General features: G+C 42.4%; 1 long non-coding RNA gene across 1 annotated transcript; it reads left to right on the forward strand.

The window, feature by feature from the left end:
* Nucleotides 1–58: 58 nt before the first annotated feature.
* LOC125169001 (uncharacterized) lies at nucleotides 59–17532 on the forward strand. Its single transcript, XR_007153391.1, has 4 exons — nucleotides 59–145; nucleotides 2307–2445; nucleotides 16790–16913; nucleotides 17336–17532. It is a non-coding gene; the product is annotated as an uncharacterized LOC125169001 (long non-coding RNA).
* The last annotated feature ends 4042 nt before the right edge of the window (nucleotides 17533–21574 follow it).

Here is a 21574-nt window from a genome sequence, read left to right on the forward strand (position 1 = left end):
GTCACTCCCGCGGCGGCTACAGCGAGGCCACGCCTTTTAAAGGAGTCGACGGTTCCGCACCAGCTCTTGGCCTCTGGCCGCCCTTGGACGCCTAAGGCATGTCAGGGAAGTTCCAGAGGAACAAACCCACTCCCGTCCTAGTGAGGTATGTTTACTATGCCAGTCTTATAGATGATTCCAAGCCCGTAGAATGCTGTCTTTGTACATAGCCCATCTTCCTTAAAAAGGCCAGAGCCACAAATTCACATCAAGGTTTTCCTGACAAGGTAACACTTAAGCAGCACTGTTTGGGAGAATTGTAGTGAACTCCCAACAATTTATGGAGAACTTATTGTGCCAGGCGCTAGGGTAGTTCTCGGAAGAGTCATCAGAAAGGAGAAAAGGCGGGGCGCCTGGGTGACTCAATAGGTTAAGGGTCCGACTGCGGCTCAGGTCATGATCTCATGGTTTGTTGGTTCAAGCCCCATGTCGGGCTCTGTGCTGACAGCTCAGAGCCTGGAGCCTGCTTCGGATTCTGTGTCTCCCTCTCTCTCTGTTTCTCCCCTGCTCGTGCTCTGTCTCTGTCAAAAATAAATAAACACTTAAAAAAGAAGAAAAAGAAAGGAGAAAAGGCTGCTGATGGCTTTGGCAAAGCAGAGACATGTTTGTGTGGATGGTGGGTGGTGGCAAGGTAACAAGTCAAGGCTATATCAGGATGGGACATTTTGGGTCAATACTTGGAATGATTAGAAACTTTTTTTTAGGTGGCAACATTTCACACTCTTCCCATGATCTGGGATTGATCACAGTAATTAGCACGTATTGAGAGCTTATAGTTTCTTTACATTTTTAAAAAAAGTTTATTTATCTCTTGAGAGAGAAAGAGTGTGAGTAGAGGAGGGACAGAGAGAGAGAGAACGAGAGAGAATCCCAAGCAGGCTCTGCACTGCTAGCACTGAGCCAGATGCAGGGCTCGAACCCACCAACCATGAAATCCTGACCTGAGCCTAAATCCGATGCTTAATCAACTGAGCCACCCAGAGCTACTAGCTCACTTAGCCCCCATCATACACTTACGTGGAGGGTACTATGGTCATCAACCTCATTTTACTGATGGGGAGATTGAGGTTTAGAAGATTAACAGACTTTCCCAGACCAACACAGAGTTGCTGGTGTAGTGCAGAAACCATAGTCTTTCTTGCTGCTACAACCCTTTGCTTCCTCCTCGGTCAGGCCTTTAAGTTGCCTGTTTACTTGTCCTTACTCATCTTATTCTTCCTCAATCTCCCTACCTACTCACTTTCCCCAGGCACTGTCAGCAATACCTGTTCATTTCAGTATCCTATTTATTTGCACCAAGCAGCACCTGTCATTTATTCACTCATCAAACTTTTTACAAGCACACCTCTGTGCCTCACTGTTCTAGGCGGTGGGTTTTCCACAGTGAACAAGACAATGGAATTTGTGTTCTGGTAGAGAAGGCAGACCGAAACAAATAGGCAAGTAGCTTTATGACCTGATGTTGGGCAGTAACAGAAAACAATTCAGAGAAAGGGAATAGAGAGTGATGTGGGAAGTCTTCTCTGAGAAGAGGGCATTGGAGGAGACCTGACTGAAGTAAGGGAACAGGCCATGTGAGTATCTGGAGGAACAACAGCCCATAGGTGGGAGTAGCAAGTACAAAGGCCCCGAGGCAGGAACATGGTCAGTGGGAAAAGGAATACTGAAGAGGTTGGTGTACTGGAGGTCAGTGGAGAGCAGAGAATGAAGTCACCAAGGGCCTAGTAAGCCATGTGTGATGGAAACATACTGCAAGGCCCTGAGCAGGCCAGTAACACCATCTGACTTAAAGTACCCTCTTCTCACACCATGCATGTCCTAGTTAGCATTTAAAGAATCAACCAATCATGGCTGTCAGGCCTGCGGGTCCCCACCCTCTACACATTTCTCTCTGCTTTATTGTTACTGCTTTCCCTCCTTCCACAAAACATCTTTGCATTTCTTCATCCTTACCCCATCCCTTCCCATTTCCCTGAGGAGACCTTCATCCATTTTTTTATTCCCTGGCGTCTCCACCTCCATCCTGTCCTTCCTTACTTGTGCCTTCCCCTTGGGTAGGCCATGTAGATTCATTAGAATCACCTGGGCCACAGACTTTCTGAGGGTAGGCCTTAGGAAACTAGTATTTTTTAATAGCACCCAGATGCTTCTAGGATGTTACAGGAGTTGCAAACCACTGGTCTTAGTCTATAAACCTGCTCAAGGCTCTCCAACCTAAAAAAACCTTTCACTTAACACTGTGTTCTTCTGTCTCTCTCTCTTCACAGCCTAAGTTCCTGAAAGATCATCTAGTCCAACTAGACTTCACCAGGCACATGAATCACCCAAGAAGCTTGTTAAACTGCAAAACCTGATTCAGAAGAGCTGGCTGCGGCTCGAGGTTCTGCATGTCTCATGGACTCCCAGGTGGGGTCAGTGTAGCTGGACCACTCTTTGTAGCGAAGGGCTGGACTTCTGGTCTTGACTCTCTTGCTTCCAACTCACCTTTTTTCTCATTGCCATGTAGCTTCACCCCACAGCCCCGCTGAAATTTGTTCCCCCTGATGTTACTTGTGACCCACCGGCTACCTCTTCTCTGAGGCAGCAGATATAATGGTGAAGAGCACAGACCTGGGAAACAGATAACCTAGGTTCAGAATACAGCCCTCCCACTTCCTAGCTGGGTGGCCTCTCTGTGCCTCAGTATCCTCGTTTTAGGGAGGGAACAATAATGATAACACCCATCTCACTTGGTGGTCTTGAAAATTAAGGGAGTTAATACATTGAGAGCTGTTAGAACAGTGCCTGGCACACAAGAACTTCACAAGTACTGGTGTTTTTCATTTTACGAGAACTCCTAACTGACAGCATTTGACTCCATTCACTCCACCATGCTGAAAACTCTCTTCTCCCTTAGCTTCCAGAACACCACCGTCTCTCTTAGTTCTCTACCTACCTCTGGCTGTTCCTCTCCTTGCCTCCCTGGTATGATGGTGTTTCCCAGGGTTCTGGCTTAGCCTCTTTGGTTTTCTCAACGCACCTGGGCTCAGTGGGTAACCCAGCTTACCCAGTGCCTTGAATTCAGTATCTAAGTGTGGAACTCTCCTGAATCTAGATCTTCATCCCAGGTCTTTCAGTTTCCTATCCACATATCCCACTGCCTGCTCTAGGTCTCCACAGAGATTCATTAATTCATTCAACACATATGTATTGGTTACCTACTCTGTGCCTGACTGAATGCCAAGTGCTGGGGATATAACAGTGAAGTAGTTAGACCTGAGCCAAGACCTCTGGGAACTCATGATCTGGAATAAAGATTCAATACTAATTCTGCAGTTATTGATTAAAGTGCATTCAGGATTAGCAATACAAAAGAGAGGTGCAGGCTGCTGTGGGGGGTGTATAATGGGAACCCTGACCTTGTCCGGGAGTGACTCATACATACTCCAGACTCAGCACGTCCCAAACCAAACTCATCGCTTTCCCCAAGCCTACCCTATCCCTCTTCTGCTTGTGTTGTTTCGCTCAATGAACAGCACCCCCATCGTCCCATCCAGGCCAAGACTTGGGTGTCAATACCCATGCTATCCCTTGCTGACTCCTTCCACTCACTGGGAGACTTCTCCTTTCTAGAAAAGTAGCCTTCTCGGGTAACTCCTGGCACTCTATAAATTCCTACTGCCCAGTGCTCAGGCAATCTGATTTTACCTTCACTGGCAAAGTTGCACTTAGAAAAAAAGGAGCAAATAAGGGTGTGAGGTCCATCCCCAGAAACACAGACCCAGTCTGTGTCCTGCGGCACTTGACCATGGCACACCTGTCTGGGGAACAAGGGGAAGATAGAGTCCTCGTGCCCTTTTTTCACTGATCCTTGGCTTATAACTTCTCCCAATAAAACCCCGTTTTTTAATCCACACTGTGTAAAGTAAAATGCACTCTGATCCATGTTGTGTGACAGACACAAAGTGTCTGTGTTTTATAAAAAAAAAAATTATTATTCCCAGTATAAAAGCAATGCCTACTTATGGTGATTAGTATCTTTATTAGACCAGCTCTGAAGCCTGATTGGAGACATTGCAAATAACAATAATAATAATAGTAACAATATCTGAGTGTAGTAGACATTTATCTTTTTTTTGAGCTATCCCACATTTGGACTCCCTGTCTGTTTGGAAGGATCCCCATTGTATGAACCTTGTGGGAAGCCCAGTCAAGAGCCAGACAGTCCTCCCTGAGCTCAGGCAGCTAGAACATGGGCACGTGATTGTTGTTAGTGAATCAGGGGATCCTGCCCAGAAATCTGGACCATGAAAGAGTGACACAAAGACAGAGGGACAGTTAGTATATTTGTTATAGCAATGCGGGCATCGGGAGTCCAGCAGCAGCAATGGCTACAAGTGCCTGGGTGGCAGTTCCAGTGACAGTCTCCTAACCAAATCGTTGACCTTGGTTTGACCTTGGTTGGGTTCTGTCCTACTAAGCCTTCCTTTGCTTCCAAAAGATAGTGAGAAACACCTTATGATCTTATAATAAAGCCTTTTCTGCTTAAGGTAGCTGGACTCAATTTCCACTCTTAATAATCAAGTATCTTTTTTATCTTTTTTTTCTTTTTTTAAATGTTCATTTTTTATTTATATTTGAGAAAGAGAGAGACAGAGCATGAGCAGGGGAGGGGCTAAGAGACAGAAACAGAATCTGAAGCAGGCACAGAGCCTGACGTGGGGCTCAAACTCACGAGCAGTGAGATCATGACCTGAGCCGAAGTCTGACACTTAACTGACTGAGCCACCCAGGCACCCCTGCAATCAAGAATCTTGACTGATATGATTGTTACAGAAAAATTGGAAAGTTCTAAAAAGTAGAATGAGAAAAAAACTCATTGCCCTACATCCAGAAAAAATTATTATTAACAATAATAATAAAACTTCCAGTCTTTTACTATATACACATTTTGACATAATTATGATTACATGATTATATAAAAATTTATGTACTCTGAGCTGATTTTAAAAATTGTATTATTTAAAAGGTGACATATAATCATTGTAGAAAATTTGAGGATACCAAAAAATAAAAAATAAAAACCAACGCAAAAAGCTACAACCCAAAGATAACTACTGTTCATAATTGGTATATTTCCTAAAAATTTTTTCTGCATTTTTACATAGCTGAGAATACTGATTATTCCACATGTTTATGCATAGTTAACTGAGCAATTTTAACAGTTCTAGATAAAAGATGGCATGAAGAGGAGCTTGGGGATGGATATGGATAATATCTGCCCTTTGTGTGGTAAATACCAGTTAAAAAGCCTTAATGGATTCAGGGCTTTAAAGATGCAGAAAATCATTATGCAAGTTTCTTGGCAGTGAACATGTGTATTATGTGCCCTTCCCAACTCTGCTTCTAGTGACAAAAATACAGAAGACTTTTTGTTCAGTGATTTTCCTGGCACAGGGTTCCAAGCTCTTAAAAAGTTTGTCCATTATTGGCAAGTGCTGCAATACAATAGGAAGCGCTATTGTTTTTAGTGTCATCAAACATGGGCAAAGACATGGACTGTGGAATGAATTATGTAGCTTGAGAAACACTGTTCCAAGAACTGGGGAAGGAGTGGAATGGAAGAGAAACAGCTGACAAGCTGACTCTGCAGAGTGGCATAGGGCATGAGTCCTGGGACTAAACTGCCAAGGTTTGACTCTTGGTTCTTACTCCTTAGTTATCTTTTGACTTTGTGGAAGTTACTTTAAACTCTCTGGGCCTGGGGTGCCTGGGTGGCTCAGTTGGTTGGGCTTCTGACTTTGGCTCAGGAAATGATCTCACGGTCCATGAGTTCAAGCTCAGCATCAGAAGCCTGCTTCTGATTCTGTTTCTCCCACTCTTTCTGCCCCTCCCTACCCATGCTCTGTCTCTCTCAATCTCAAAAATGATTAAGTGTTAAAAAAAATTTTTTTTTAACTCTCTGGGCCTGTTTTCTCACCTGGAAAATGAGAAATGATATTCACTAATTTTTTTTTCCAGACTTTTGCAACTATCTTCAAATTGAGAGTGGGTAGGTGGATGATAAGAGTATTGCCTATTTCATAGAACACTATTTAATCAGAGAGGGCTAAATAAATGAATAACTATAAAGTGCTCAGCTCTTTTGCTGAGCTGCAGTATCCACATATGACACAGAATTCATCTGGATCATGGAATTTGAGAAACCTTGTAAGTCCTTTATATCACAATTTTCCATTTCCTGAATTATTCTTTTTTTATTGAGTTTTTGAATTAAAACGTATTCAGAAAAGTGCACAAACCATAAATGTATGGCTGGATTATAACAAAGCAAACACCCTTATGAAGCCACCACCCAGGTCAAGAAACAGATGACTAACATCAGAAATCTCTCCTAAGCCCCTCTTTGTCTTTATCTCCTGCTATCCAGACTTCTAACACCATAGAGTCATTTTGTCTGTTTTTGAACTTTTTATAAATGAAATAAATGTGTACTGTTCCACATGATGTTTATGGAATTCATCTGGGTTGCTGCATGCAGCAGAAGTTTGTTCATTCTCATTGCTGAATGTATTCAGTTGTAGGATTACATCACGCTGAATTTGTGCATTCTATTGTTGAGGACCATTTGGGTTGTTTCTAGTTTAGGGTATTTAGAATGGTGCTGGTATGAATATTCTTAGTCCTTTAATCTATGAACATGGTACATCCCCTCCTCTCTTGATTTCGGTTTTCTTTGATTTTTCTCAGTAATATAGTATGTGGTCTTGTACACCTTTCACTAGATGTGTTCCTATAAATTTGTTGCTTTTTTAATGTTACTGTAAATGGTCTCATTGTTGAATTTCACTAACTGTAGGTGGTTAGTAGAAGTACTACTGATTTTGGTATACGGAGAATGGATCCAGCAACATTGCTAAATTTAATTAATAAATTAATTGCCTTCCTATTTGACTCATTTTTGTTATTATTTCCTTTCTTCTACTTTATTTGGGCTTAGTTTTCTGTCTTATTTGTTAAAAAAAATTGTTTTACATGTATTTATTTTTGAGAGACAGAGAGACAGAGCACAAGTGGGGAGGGGCAGAGAGAGAAGGAGACAGAATCTGAAGCAGGCTCCAGGCTCCGAACTGTCATCACAGAGCCTGATGCGGGGCTTGAACTCACAAACCGTGAGATCATGACCTGAGCCGAAGTTGGACACTCAACCAACTGAGCCACTCAAGTGCCCTCTGTTTTATTTTTCTAACTTCTTCCTCCCTATTCATCTTAGGGTTGTGAGTTCGAGCCCCACGTTAGGTGTAGCAATTACTTCAAAATAAAATCTTTACAAAAGAAGAAAAAGGACAGGAAGTTGAGAACACTGCACTGGCTACCTCAAAAAAGCAGCCCATGATAGCAAAAGGGCAGTTGTGCAATTTTCTAGTTGTTAAATATTTGGGGTCTCTGGATGACAAAGAGAATTAAGTGTATTTCTATCTTTATGTATGTCAGTGGATTGTTTTGTTTCCTAGTTGAAGCATGGACAAGCAATTGTTTTGTCTTTCAGAATCTCGTAATTGATTATCTGTCAGTTTTGATTTTCAGAATTGTTTTGCATTTTTGTGTTTTGTGTGTGTGTTTGTGCAAGAAGTACTGGAGGCTATAATAGGGGCTGCTCTCCAGGCACCATTTAGAATAAGACATCTCCTGGAATGATCTCTCTAAAATGCAACTCTGACCATGCCTTACCCTCACTTAAAGGATTTTATTAATTCTCTTTATCTACTGAACAGGGACCAAACTCCTACCTTGGCAAATGACCCTTTGTAACAAAGCCCTTGGCGGAGGCTCTGGTCATACTCAACTATTTACTGTTCTCCAAAACTGCCTTGCCCCCTCTCCTCTCCCAGCCTTTGGACACATTACACACATGGGCTGGCATGCCCTCTTCACCTGTCTTTACTTGAAAGACTGCTCATCCTTTAAAATTCAGCTCAGGCATCACCTCCAAGAAGGATTCCTGATCTACCTCCTCAAGCTGAGTGAAATCCTCTTCCCTGTGCTCTGACAGCCCCCCAGCCCCCAGGCATTCTTCTGTCAAGCTACTTGCCACATGGTGATGGACAGTGTTATAAGCTCTTAGGAGAAAGATCTGTTTCTCATGCATCTCTTTATTTCATGCCCCACTTATGGGAAGACCTCAGTAATGGTTTGTTGATCGAAGGGTGTAGCTCTTTTTGAACTAGGGGTTTCTATCAGATGTGATTCTGGTGGTATAAAGGCTTCCACACAAGTGAAGATGCTAGTGCATTAAAAAGGCAAGGATAGCCTCATTTACTCCCATAAGATCTACTGTCCCTACTAGCTGTGTCCTTGTGCATGTGTGCAGACAAACAGACAAGCACTGCTTCCCACCCCCCAGCCCCATGCAGGCCAATTGCCCTCTTCCATCCTCCGGGGCCAGCTCTGTCCCCAGCCTGTTACACTGAGGGTAGAAAAGAGGCAAGGTAAGGAACCAGTGTGAAAGCTGCTCCTTTTTGCTACCAGAGCTGAGAGAGGGCTGCTCTAGCCAGTGAAGGAACCTAGCGTTGGGGTCAAACTATCCTGGAATCAAATCCTGACTCTGAACCTCCTATGTCACCTCATGTAAGTTACTCAAGTTTCTCACCTCAGTTTTCTCATCTGTACAGTGAAGTTAACAATACCAAACTTGCAGTGGTTGTTAAAATGAAATGAGGCAATGTAAGTGAAGTAACAGCACGATGCCTGACACATAATAGATGCTCAAAAAATGTTTAACAGTTACTAAAGGGGATGAAGTTCCACCACAAATACAACCTGTAGTCCCCAGTTATCCTTGCACAGGACTTGTCTTCTACAACACACTGGGGGATCCTGCAGGGCAGCAAGGACGTCCTATTCTTCTGCGTGTCCCCCTAGGGTGCAGGGAGTTTTCCCGACTGAAGGAGTAGCTGGAGCAGGGGCTCTCAGGCCCTGCTGGGGACGACAGTGCATGTGCAGTCATATAAAATAATCGCTCCTGGGGCACCTGGGTGGCTCAGTTGGTTAAGTGTCCAACTTCAGCTCAGGTCGTGAACTCCTGGTTCGTGAGTTTGAGCCCCACATTAGGCTCTCTGCTGTCAGCGTAGAAGCCTACTTCAGCTCCTCTGTCCCCTTCTCTCTCTGCCCCTCACCTGCTTTCTCTCTCTCTTTTCAAAAATAAATAAACATAAAATAAAACAAAACAAAATAAAATAAAATAAAATAAAGTAAAATAATCACTCCTTTCAGGTATAGAGATGCACTTGACACCAACTCGGTGCAATGGCCCTACCAAAGCCAGAAGCAAAAAAAAAAAAAAAAAAAAGAGAGAGAGATGGCAAGGAGAGAGAAGAATGAAAGACAAATGCACCACAATTCACTACAAGAGGAGGTGACCAGCAGTAAATTGTTGGTGGGGTGTTGGAGCAGGCTGGAAAGTCAAGAAAGGCATTTCAGTGGAAGTGAGTATTGGAGCAGGAATAGACTTTCAAAAGCAATTTGCAGAAGAATGGAATAAAGAAGTGGGGGAGAAGGAGAAAGAGTAAATGGGAAGAGTGATTCTGAGGCAGGCACCCAGGGCAGCCCAGTGCCTCCCGAGGGGGGGGGCACTAGGCAGAGGGCAGGAATAAGGGGTGTGGAAAAGCAGGGGCCAGGGGCCAGGGAAGCCCGAGGGAGGCAGAGGGTAAAGGCAGGGGAGCTCAGGCAGGGGAGCCAAACACAGCCTCCCCAAGGCCATGGATACAAGCAGAGGGCAAGGGAAGCTGCCTGTTCTGGGCCCGCAGTCCTTGCTGCCATGGGGGAGGAAGGACCCTCCAGGGGCAGAGGTGAGCATAGCAGTGCCGAGACAGGTGGAGAGGGGGAACGTGCAAGGGAGGCCTTAGCAGCTTTCCGGTTTCTACAGTCACTGACTCAGTGGGTGGAGCAGTTCTGTGCAAGAGAAATATGGGGAGAAGATCTGAAGTAGTTGAGAGACCTATTTCTAAACTCCACAGGGAAGAAACCAGAGGAAGCTGAAGAGGGGCAGAGGCCAGCAAGTCTTGTGGTAAGATGATGATGGGCTTTTATCCCTGCCATGGCCAAGCCCTAGGTCCCTAGGTCGGGCACCTCAGTCTCCGGCAGACACTGGTCAAAGTCTCACTTGTTCTTCTTCTCATCCCCCTTCTCCTCCTCCTCCTCCTCCTCCTCCTCCTCCTTCTTCTTCTCTTAATTTTTATTCATTTTTGAGAGAGAGAGAGAGAGAGCAAGCAGGGGAGGGGAAGAGAGAGGGAGACAATAGACTCTGAAGCAGGTTCCAGGCTCTGAGCTGTCAGCACAAAGCCTGACCCAGTTTGAACTCACAAAGCAGGAGATCATGACCTGAGCTGAAGTCAGATCTTTTGACTGAGCCACCCAGGCGCCCCTCAAAGTCTCACTTCTGCCATTCTCCCCACCAGCTGAGAGACCGGGAATATTTCCTGATACTGCCTCTCTTTTGTTTTACATGAAATGACAGGCCTCGGCAGGGGACGGGGGGGGGGGGGGGGGGGGGGAGGGGGGGTGGCATCTCACACCTTGGCAGGGTTAGTTGAACCCCAAACATGAACCATGAACTTTGATTGTAAAGAAAATTGCATCACTTTATGGCATGGAATGATTTCCAGGACTGTTCATGAAAATAGCAAGATACAGAGAAATGTATATAGTGTGCTACTTATTTTAAAAGTTTACTTACTTATTTTGAGAGAGAGAGAGAGAGAGAGAGAGAGAGAGAGAGAGAAGGGCAGAGAAAAGAGTGAGGCAGAGGGAGAGGGAGGAGAGAGAATCCCAAGCAGGCTCTGCACTGTCAGTGCAGAGCCCAATGTGGGGCTCAAACTCATGGACAGTGAGATCATGATCTGAGCTGAAACCAATAGTTGGACACTTAACCAACTGAGCCACCCAGGTGCCACTGCTACTTTTTTTAAAAATGTCTTTAAGTTTATATTTAAATTCCAGCTAGTTAACATACAGTGTAATATTAGTTTCAAGGGTACAATATAGTGATTCAGCACTTTCATACAACATCAGGTGCTCATCACAAGTGCTCTCCTTGAGCTTATCAGCTCTCCTCTGATAACCATCAGTTTGTTCTCTATAGTTAAGAGCCACTTTCTTGGTTTGCCTCTCTCTCTCTTTTTTTCCCCCTTTGTTCATTTGTTTTGTTTCTTAAATTTCACATGAGTGAAGTCATATGGCATTTGTCCTTCTCTGACTGATTTATTTTGCTTTGCATAATACTGTCTGGCTCCATCCACATCATTGCAAATGGCAAGATTTCATTCTTTTTTATGTCTGAGTAATATTCCATTATATATAAATACCACATCTTTATCCATTCATCAGTCAGTGGACATTTGGGTTGTTTCCCTAATTTGTCCATTGTAGATAATGCTGCTATAAATATTGGGGTGCATGTATCCCTTTTGATTAGTGTTTTTGTATTATTTGGGTGAATACCTAGTAGTGCAATTGCTGGGTCATAGGGTGGTTCTATTTTTAACTTTTTGAGGAGCCTCCATACTGTTCTCCAGAGTGGCTGCACCAGTTTACATTGCCACCAACAGTACAAGAGGGTTCCCCTTTCTCCACATCCTTGCCAACACCTGTTGTTTCTTGTATTGTTGATTTTAGCCATTCTGACAGGTGTGAGGTGATATCTCATTGTAGTTTTGATTTGTATTTCCCTGATGATGAATGTTGTTGAGCATCTTTTCATGTGTCTGTTGGCTATCTGTATGTCTTCTTTGGGAAAATGTCTGTTCATGTCTTCTGCCCATTTTTGGTTTTTTGGGTGTTGAGTTTTGTAAGTTCTTTATATATTTTGCATACTAAATATGTAAAGACGCATCATTTTGCAAATATCTTCTCCCATCCCATAGGTTGCCTTTTCATTTTATTGTTTCCTTTGTTGTGCAGCTGCTTTTTATTTTGATGAAGACCCAATAGTTTATTTTTGCTTTTGTTTTCCTTGCCTGAGGAGACATATCTAGAAATAAGTTGCCACGGCCAATGTCAAAGAAATTACTGCTTGTATTCTCCTCTAGGATTTTTATAATTTCCCATCTCACATTTAGGTCTTTAATCCATTTTGAATTTATGTTTGTGTATGGCATAAGAAAGTGGTCCAGATTCATTCTTTTGCATGTTGCTGTCCAGTTTTCCCAGCACCATTTGTTGGAGAGACCACTTGTTGTCTTTTTTCCATTGGATATTCTTTCCTGCTTTGTCAAAGATTGACCAGATAGTTGTGGGTTCATTTCTGGGGTTTCTATTCTGTTCTATTGATCTATGTGTCTATTTTTGTGCCAGTACTGTACTGTTTTGATCACTGCAGTTTTGTAATATAATGTGAAGTTCCGAAATGTGATGTCTCCAGCTTTTCTTTTTTTTTCTTTTTTGAGAGACAGAGAGAGAGAGAGAGAGAGAGTACAAGTGAGCAAGGGGCAGACAGATAAAGAGAAAAAGAATCCCACGAGGGGCAGAGAGAGAGAGAGAGAGAGAGAGAGAGAGAAATGGGGCTCACCCGGGGCTCATGTTTTAACCAAAGTGGGGCTCGTGCTAACCTAAAACGGGGCTCAGGCTCACCTGATGTGGAACTCAAACTCATGAACTATGAGATCATGACCTGAGCTGAAGTCAGATCACCCAAGTGCCCTGCTTTTCTTTTTCAAGGTTGCTTTGACTATTCGGGGTCAGACTGATAACCAGCAAAGAAACTGGTTCAGTAATCAAAAATCTCCCAACAAACAGAAGTCCAGGGCAGGATAGCTTCACAGGTGAATTCTACCAAACATTTAAAGAAGAGTTAATACCTATTCTTCTCAAACTATTCCACAAAGTAGAAAAGGAAGGAAAACTTGCAAATTCATTCCATGAGGCCAGCATTACCCTGATACCAAGACAGATAAAGACTCAACTAAAAAAGGGAACTACAGGCCAATATCCCTGATGAACATGGATACAAAAATTCTCAATAAAATAATGGCAATCCAAATCCAAGAAAAATTAAAAAATCATTCACCACAATCAAGTGGAATTTATTCCTGGGTTGCAAGGGTGGTTCAATATTTGCAAATCAATCAATGTGGTACTCTAAATTAATAAAAGAAAGGATAAAAACCATATAATCCCCTCAATAGATGAAGAAAAAGCATTTGACAAAGTATATCATCCATTCATGATAAAAACCTTCAACAAAGTAGGTTTAGAGGGAACGTGCCTCAACATGATAAAGGCCATATCTGAAAAACCCACAGCTAATGTCACCTTCAATGGGGAACAACTGAGAGCTTTTCCTCTATCAGGAATAAGACAGGAATGTCTTACCACTCTTGCCACTTTTATGTAACATAGTACTGGAAGTCCTAGCCTCAGCAATCAAACACAAAGAAATAAAAGGCATCCAAATTGGCAAGGAACAAGTCAAAACTTTCACTATTTGCAGATGATATGATACTCTATATAGAAAAAGAAAGACTCCACAAAAAAGCTACCAGAATGGATACATGAATTCAGTAAAGTTGCAGGATTCAAAATCAATATACAGAAATTGTTGCATATCTATACACCAATAATGAAACAGTAGAAAGAGAAATTAAAGAATCAATTCCATTTACAGTTGTATAAAAAAGCAATAAGATACCTAGGAATAAACTTAATGAAGGAAATGAAAGACCTGTACTCTGAAAACTATAAAACATTGATGAGAGAAATTGAAGAAGACACAAAGAAATGGAAGGACATTCCATGCTCATGCATTAGAAGAACAAATATTGTTAAAATGTCTGCACTACCTAAAGCAATCCATACATTTAATTCAATCCCTATCAAAATATCACCATTATTTTTCACAGAGCTAGAACAAACAATCCTAAAATTTGTATGGAACCACAGAAAGTCCCAAATCACCAGTATGCTCTTTTGTTTAAGCATGGGAAGGGGGAGGTAGTAAGAATATATATATTCACATTTGCATATAATTGCATAAAGAAATGCTGAAAAAGATACACCAGAAATAAATAAAAGTGGGAAAAGTCCCTTCTGGGGACTAAGGAATAGAGTTTGGAAACAGGGGTGGGAGTGAGACTTCCAAATGTATCCTTTTTGTTTAGATTTGTGAACCATATGACTGTACCACCCATTAGACTAGTTAAAAAATAAAAATAAATTAATTCTATAGTGTCTAAGTTGTATGGTACAAAAAAACCACTCATGGGAACCCATTCAATGTGGGGAGTGTGAGAAAAATAACCTGGACTCCGTTACTGCTAGGAATCATGGGATTGGTAAAGGAACAGAGCAGAGGCTCTTTCTGGGGTCCCCTAGTCTCTTTTCTGTGCTTCTGCCTTTCCGCCAAGTGGCTCCAAATTTGAGTCTGTCTGGGCTCCTTCCCGTGCTCAGACTGCCCACCTACTCTGGCCCTGCACCAGAGTGCCTAAGTCTAGCCTTGCTCATATAGGATTGGCCTCCCTCATAGGTATCATCCAATGAGATGTGGCCATGGGGCGGGGCTACGCAGCACAAACAGGGCTGACTAAGATACCCCTCCCTCTTCAGTGGGAGCTGTGGTTGGAGACTATTTCCCAAAAGAGGGGTTTGGGCAGTAAGACAGTGATAGGCTTACTTGGTATATGCTGTTTCTGGATGGGTCAGTCAGAGGTCAGGGCAAAGATCCAGCCAGCATTGTGGTCCCCTAGACATGGGGGAGCAGATGAAGTCTCCTGGAGAAATGAGGCAGAGACACAGACTTGACAGTTAGGTTAAGAATCTGTGTTACCTGGGCAAGTCCTTTCCCTTCTCTGGGCTTTAGTTTCTCATTTGTGGCAAAAGGGAATGGGACTAGAGGATACTCTGGGGTTCCTTTGATCTCTAATGGGGAAGAAAGCAAAGTGCAGTGAAAAGAGCATTGAACCAAGAGTGAGGAGACCTGGTTTGGAGTGCCTCCTTGGAGGGCCTTGCTGTTGGACTTTAATTAGGTCACATGACCTCCATGAACCTCAGTTTCCTCTATCAGAAAAGAGGATAACACTCCCTGCAGATTGCTGTTACAGTTAAATAAACTCATGGATGTACAAGTGGCTTGTCAACCATCCTGTGGGTGCAGGTATGAGAGGTAATTATAATAGCTACTGCCTCTATAAAATAGAAGCATAACACCTTCCTTGTCTCTCTGTCAGGATGACCGTGGGTGCAAATGTGACAGTGTAGGCCTTGTGTAGGCACTGAGCCCTGGACTGGACACAAGAGCTGGGCTGTATTGCTTGTTGATTGTGTGACCCTGACTAAGAGTCCTTCTTTTCTGGGTCTCCCTTTTTCACCTGTGGCCCGGGAATGCTATTTCCTGCCTCATAGGTTGTAGTGAGAATAGATGACAGGGTGAGCATGAGGTATGTGGTGTGGACTGTGTTGTGATTTTCAGTGAGAGGAATGATTAATGGGACTATTCCCTGGTTCCCCAACCCCTGGTTTGAAAGCCAAAGCCAAAGGTGGGTATACTGTGATGTCAATTAAACTCACGCAGATCTTCTCCAAAGTCCTGTGAAGGATCTTAGTGATGCATTTACATGATCACAATGTTTCTGTAAAACTTACAGAAGTGAAATGTTTCCATTAAGATCACTGCCTCTTCCACTGTAACTCCCATGTCATATTTCCACCATGTTGGATGGTGTTGGATAGCTGTGGACATCTTTGGGACCTGACCAAGGGGAAGTTGAATTGAAGATTTGGTTTAGTGGGATATAGTTATGTACTTTACAATCACTCTGATGTATAGCTAAATTATTGCTAGCCGTTTGGCAATAATACTCCTGCCCAGCAATACCCACCATGCCAACTCACCCATTATCATGACAAAAAGGTGCAGACCAGAGGTCATACTGAAATATGTATTTATATGAAATATGAATGTGTCAGCACCCAGTACTGGCAGGTTGTGGAGGAGAAACAAGGTTTGAAACGTACAGAACCAGAGCTGGTTGGTAAAAAATGCTTCCACCATCAGAACATAGGACTCATTTCTCATGGATGCCCGGTCAAAACGGAAATTCTCTCCTCTCAAAGAATGTCAGAATTCCATCGTTAGTAGGGCTTGTGTACTGTAGGCGTCCTACAAGTAGCAAGTACTTCTGGGTAAAGTTGTATGTTTTATGCATCTCATTATATGGAATCACATCTCAGTGTAACTGATGCATCTTGTCCTGATGTGGTCTGGTATTTCCAGATGAAATGGCACACGAAATCCCCAACAGAACAAGGCGGCCCAGAGAAACAAGTGTTCCAGTGACAAAACTCCTACACATACTCATCAATAACTACAGTGTACATAGCGCAAGAGTAATTTTCTTACACAATTATGTAGCTAAAAACAATGTAGCAGGAATTTAAGAATGCATCTGAATTGCTCTGGTTAATAAGCCATCAATTCCAAATATTTAAGACTGGTCCTCCCCCTGCAGTCTTACAGCTCACTTATGAAAGATATTTGATAGAGGTTTCCCCCAATTTGGCAACAATCCTGAAAATTTCCAACTTTATCAATAAGCTGTGAAGCCGAAAGAAACTTTTGGGGGAATTTTGTGTTATTTGGGGGGATTTTGTCATATTTGTACTATGTCAGCTTTTCTTATACATTGTTTTGTTGGTTGTTTTGGTTTCTTTTCTCATTCCTAGTAATTACTCATGTTCATACCTGATTTTGTATTTATAATTTTTATTATTTTCTTTACAGAAATCCTCCAATGTACACAAGCCTAAGGGCCCACAAAACGTGGATCTGCTGTGGCCTGAGGAGCGGCACTGACTCACCCTCTGGAGACCACACCAGAACTCCTGTCCCTCCTGCCCTCCCGTGGGTGAGCCCTTGCACGCCCCACCAGCACAGCACGCACTACCGCTGTCACTGCTCTCAAGCCGCAGCGCCCCTCCTGGGCCCAGCGGGCAGCAGCCACAGGCATGTCCCAGGGGGAATGAGTCTCCGGAGCCCTCACCCTCCTGCACACTCCCCTGTTCAGCTTTCTGATGGGTCTAGACGATCTCACACCTTCTCTTTTGCTCCTCAGCACCATCAAGACAAAAGAGTCTGGCATTCAAGGCCCTTGTGGGTCTAGTTTTATTTTACATGGAAAATGGGGTTTTATTTTATGTTTTTTGAAATGAGATTTTTAAAATTAAATTTCCTTGCAGAAGAAGGCTGATAAACAGGAAAGCAATTTTATATCTGGTCACCACATTAATTATTTAGTGTTTTCTATTTTTTTCCCTATTGATTCTCCAGGAATTTCTAGGAAGACAAGCACGTCATCTGCAAATAGCCATGTGGTCAATTCCTTGCCAATATTTATCCTTCTGTACCAGTCAGAAGTTCTGTTTGCAAACAACAGAAACCAGCTCTACTTAAACTAACATGGGAAGGTTATTGGGAGAGACAAACTCGGAGCAGCCAAAATAACCAATAAAGTCCTATTACAGTTCTGCCTGCTTTTCATGCTTATAGTGCCCCCCCCCCCCCACCGAAGTTCCAGCCTGCCAAACTGACGATGTTTTCACTCTTTTATTGTTACTCTATACAACTCCAAGTCCAAGATTTCTGGGGTAAGTTCCATTTCTTCTCTAATTCTGTCCCAATCCTGTCCCAATATTCTGCAAACAATATATACAATAGTGGATTAAAGGGAAATATAAGATAAATTCATTAAAATATATGAATATACACACGGCTGAGCAAGGAAGAAACCGCGGGTAGGGAATATGGGGCTCTATGCCTTGGCTAAGGTGTGACCTTCCTCCTCTACCATTTATTCCAGGTTGACTTTGCCTTCAGCCAACACCTCAGTTGGCAGGGGTTCTTTATCTGGTAAGGTTGCCTGGACCATTATTCTTGAGGGGTCTGAGACTTGGTGGTCCTGCCTAAATTTGTTTGTTGTGGGGCACCTGGGTGGCACCAGTCAGTTGAGCGCCCAACTCTTGATTTCATCCCAGAGTCATGGGATGGAGCCCCGTGTTGGGCTCACTAACTATGGAGCCTGCTTAAGATTCTCTCTCTCTGCCCTTCTCCCCCATGCTCTCTCTCTTAAAAAATTAATAAGTAAATAATAAATAATATGTTTGTGTAGATTTTCTTCCATTTTGACCACCACTCATACCAGTACTAGCAGGTAAAGCAGAGGGTTCCCCGAGAGTCAACCTCATTTCTTCAGGTCTTGTTGTAATAACCTCCCTATTACCCTTTGATAGTCTAAATCAGCACTGTCTAATGCAACTTTCTGCAGTGATAGAAATGTTCCACATCTGCTCTGCCTAATTCTGTAGACAATAGCTATATGCTATAGCCCAATATGGTAGCCAATAGCCATGTGTAGATACTGACCAGCCAACGTGTGGCTATTGTGACTGAGGAATGGAATTTCTAATTTTGCTTACTTTAAATTAATTTATAATGGCCACATTGGCTGTAAATTGTACAGCACAGATCTTAATCAATCATTCCAGCCAACACCATGACCTCCCTTTGGGCCTGTTCATCCAGTGGCATAGAGAGCCCATACTGGCTGGTTGGCACTATTAACGTCCTATATGTCTCCAGAATGAAGCTTTCCTCCCTTGGGTATCAAAACCTCTAAACCAGCAGATATAGAGCAGATATAAGAACAAAATTTTTTTTTGAAAGGGGGGTTATTTGGTTCAATAGTGACAAATGCCAAAATTTTATCACTATAAATTGGTTGCTGGTTGAGCCCACATACCATGTCTTAGAGGACAATATCCCAAACTCGCCAGAGGTTGTCTACCAAGATGCTATAACTGATTTTCAACAGCCCATTCTATTTTCTATCAGTCCAACTCTCCTGGGGTGTGGTAAGCCCCATGAATCCCATGTCCATCAGCCCATTGCTTCACTTCTGTTTTTACTATAAAGTGAGTTCCTTGGGCAGAAACAGTATTGAGTGGGTTGTTCTGATGGCGTTTATTAAGTGCACTAATGGTGGTCCTGACAGAAGCATGAAGGAGAGGAAATGCATATTTAACTCCAATACAAATATTTATCCCAATGAGGACAAACCATGAGCCTTCTCTGATGGAAGGAGTCCAGTGTAACCAACTTGCTATCAAATGCTGACAGGTCATCTCTACTGCAATACATTGGATTTGTGGAATTGGCCTCCACTACTGGAAATTAGAGTCTTGTTAGTGGCAGTGGCTGCTTCAGCTTTGGAGAGGCTGTCAACTCCTTACTTGGATGGGTGGTCTCTGTTCCTGCCTCCAAAACCACTTTATTTTTGAGTGGGCCCGGGGGTAGCTGAGGGAAGAAGCTGATAGATATCTACTCATCCACTGGGTAGGAATCTTGTCCACCTGATCATTGAGAACTTCCTTCATAGTGGGCACATTTTGGAGAGCATCAACATGGGACACAAGCAGTCTCTGCTTCTGGGTCAATTCTGAGAGATCCACTCACATTCTCCCGAGACCACCTTGTCACCAACCTCCAATCCTGTTCTTTCCAAGCTCCCAATTGTCCAGCTAGACCACTAGCTATTGCCCATGAACCAATGTAGATCTGTACCTCAGGCTTTCAGAGAAAGTGGTCAGGTACTTTCAGAGAAAGTGGATGAGGTACTGTTCTACATTCTGTCCTTGAGAGAATTTCTCTTCCCCACCATCTTTTGGGACCACCTCCAACTGGGACAGTAGCACCACAGCAGTCCACATCCAGGGGACCAGCTGTGTGCAAGGAACACCCCATGAAGTCATAGATGTGGATCGTGGTGGGAGTGAGGAGAGGGCAGGGACACAAATTAAGAGATGTCCCCACAGCTGTGTTTGGGTGACAGGCCACTCATGTGCCCGATTGAACATGCACAGCAACTCCCATTGTGACAGTGTCTTCCTCAGGGCAATCTGTGCTCCAGCCTTCCTGCTCTTCTTGCATCTGCTCTTGTAGTTATAATTCCAACATTTATTTTGTGTATTAGAGTTTGGTATGCCAGCCTTGCCAAAGAGTCTCTCTCCATCTTTATGTCCTATGTAGTTTAAATAAGATTCAATAGTTTGTCAAATTTTACTTTGAATTTGTCTAGGTATTTATGTGTTTTGGTGGATAGAACCTGCACAGTCATTCCATTTTCTTCTGTAGTTATTGCACCATGCAATTTTTCCACCACATGAGTCCATTTTGGTAATTGATATATTTCTAGTAATTTATTCACTTTATCCACAATAGCCATCTATTTTTGATCTAAGTTTTTACATGTTTTACCCTTTCTAATGATACATATTTGTGATTTTTCTTTTTTCTTAGGCATGGCGCAGTCTGCTCAGATCTTAATTTTTTAAATTAAGTTTTTAATTTTAATTCCAATATAGTTAATATACAGTTATGCTAGTTTCATGTGTACAATATAGTGATTCAACAATTCTATACATTACTCAGTGCTCATCAAGATGGGTGTACTCTTAATTCTCTTCACCTATTTCACTCACTCCCTGACCCAGCTTTCCTCTGGTAACCATCTGTTTGTTCTCTATAGTTCAGAATCTGTTTTTTGTTTTGTCTCTTTTTTTCCTTTTGTTCATTTGTTTTATTTCTTAAATTCCACATATGCATGAAATCATATGGTATTTGTCTTTCTCTGACTTACTTATTTTGCTTAGCATCATACTCTCTAGCTCCACCCATGTTGTTGCAAATGGCAAGATTTCATCCTTTTTTATGGCTGAGTAATATTCCATTGTGTGTGTGGTGTGTGGGGATATATAGATATATCTATATATCTATATATATATATCAGATTATCTAGGTTTTGATATGAAATATTCTCGTTAATAATTTCAGACAGTTTGTAATCCTAATTTCATTTTTCAATTTAACTTGAGCTTCTTAGAGGAATGTTTGAGAATTTCCAAGTGGTTAGGCTTGAGGTGAAGGTGTTATCCTTTTGTTGTCGATTTTCTAGATTGATTACATTGTGATCAGGGAACGTGGCCCACATAATGTATACTTTTTGGTTACTGAGATCTTTGTGGCCTGGTGTGTGGTCAGTTGTTGTTATTGTTCCATGAGAATTTGAAAAGAAAACACAGAGTTTGCTTTGAGGCTACACACGAAGCTTGTTAAATTTGATATTCAAAACTTCTCTTTCCTCTACTCAGTTTGATTCTGGGTTAGATAAATTCTCCCACTGTGACTATGGTTTGGATAAATTCCCTTTTTATTTCACATCTCCTTGGTAGACTGTTTTTTACTGAGGAAAAAATGCATTCTTTATCTTGTTTAACATGTGTCTTGTCTTGAATTCTACCTTGTCTGATATGAGCATACTCTGCACTGCTTTCTTTTCATCAGTATTTGCTTGAGATCTCTTTGCCAGATCTCCAATGTCAATCTTTGTCATTTTGCTATAAGTGAGTATTTTGTAACTGGTGTATCATCAGATTTATGCGTGTGAGTGTATCCAAGAATATGTGTGTGCATGCCCAATAATAGGGGCTTTATCTTTAATAAAGAAATTTAATT

The sequence above is a fragment of the Prionailurus viverrinus genome, chromosome B3 (assembly GCF_022837055.1).
Source record: "Prionailurus viverrinus isolate Anna chromosome B3, UM_Priviv_1.0, whole genome shotgun sequence".
NCBI classification, from domain to species: domain Eukaryota; kingdom Metazoa; phylum Chordata; class Mammalia; order Carnivora; family Felidae; genus Prionailurus; species Prionailurus viverrinus.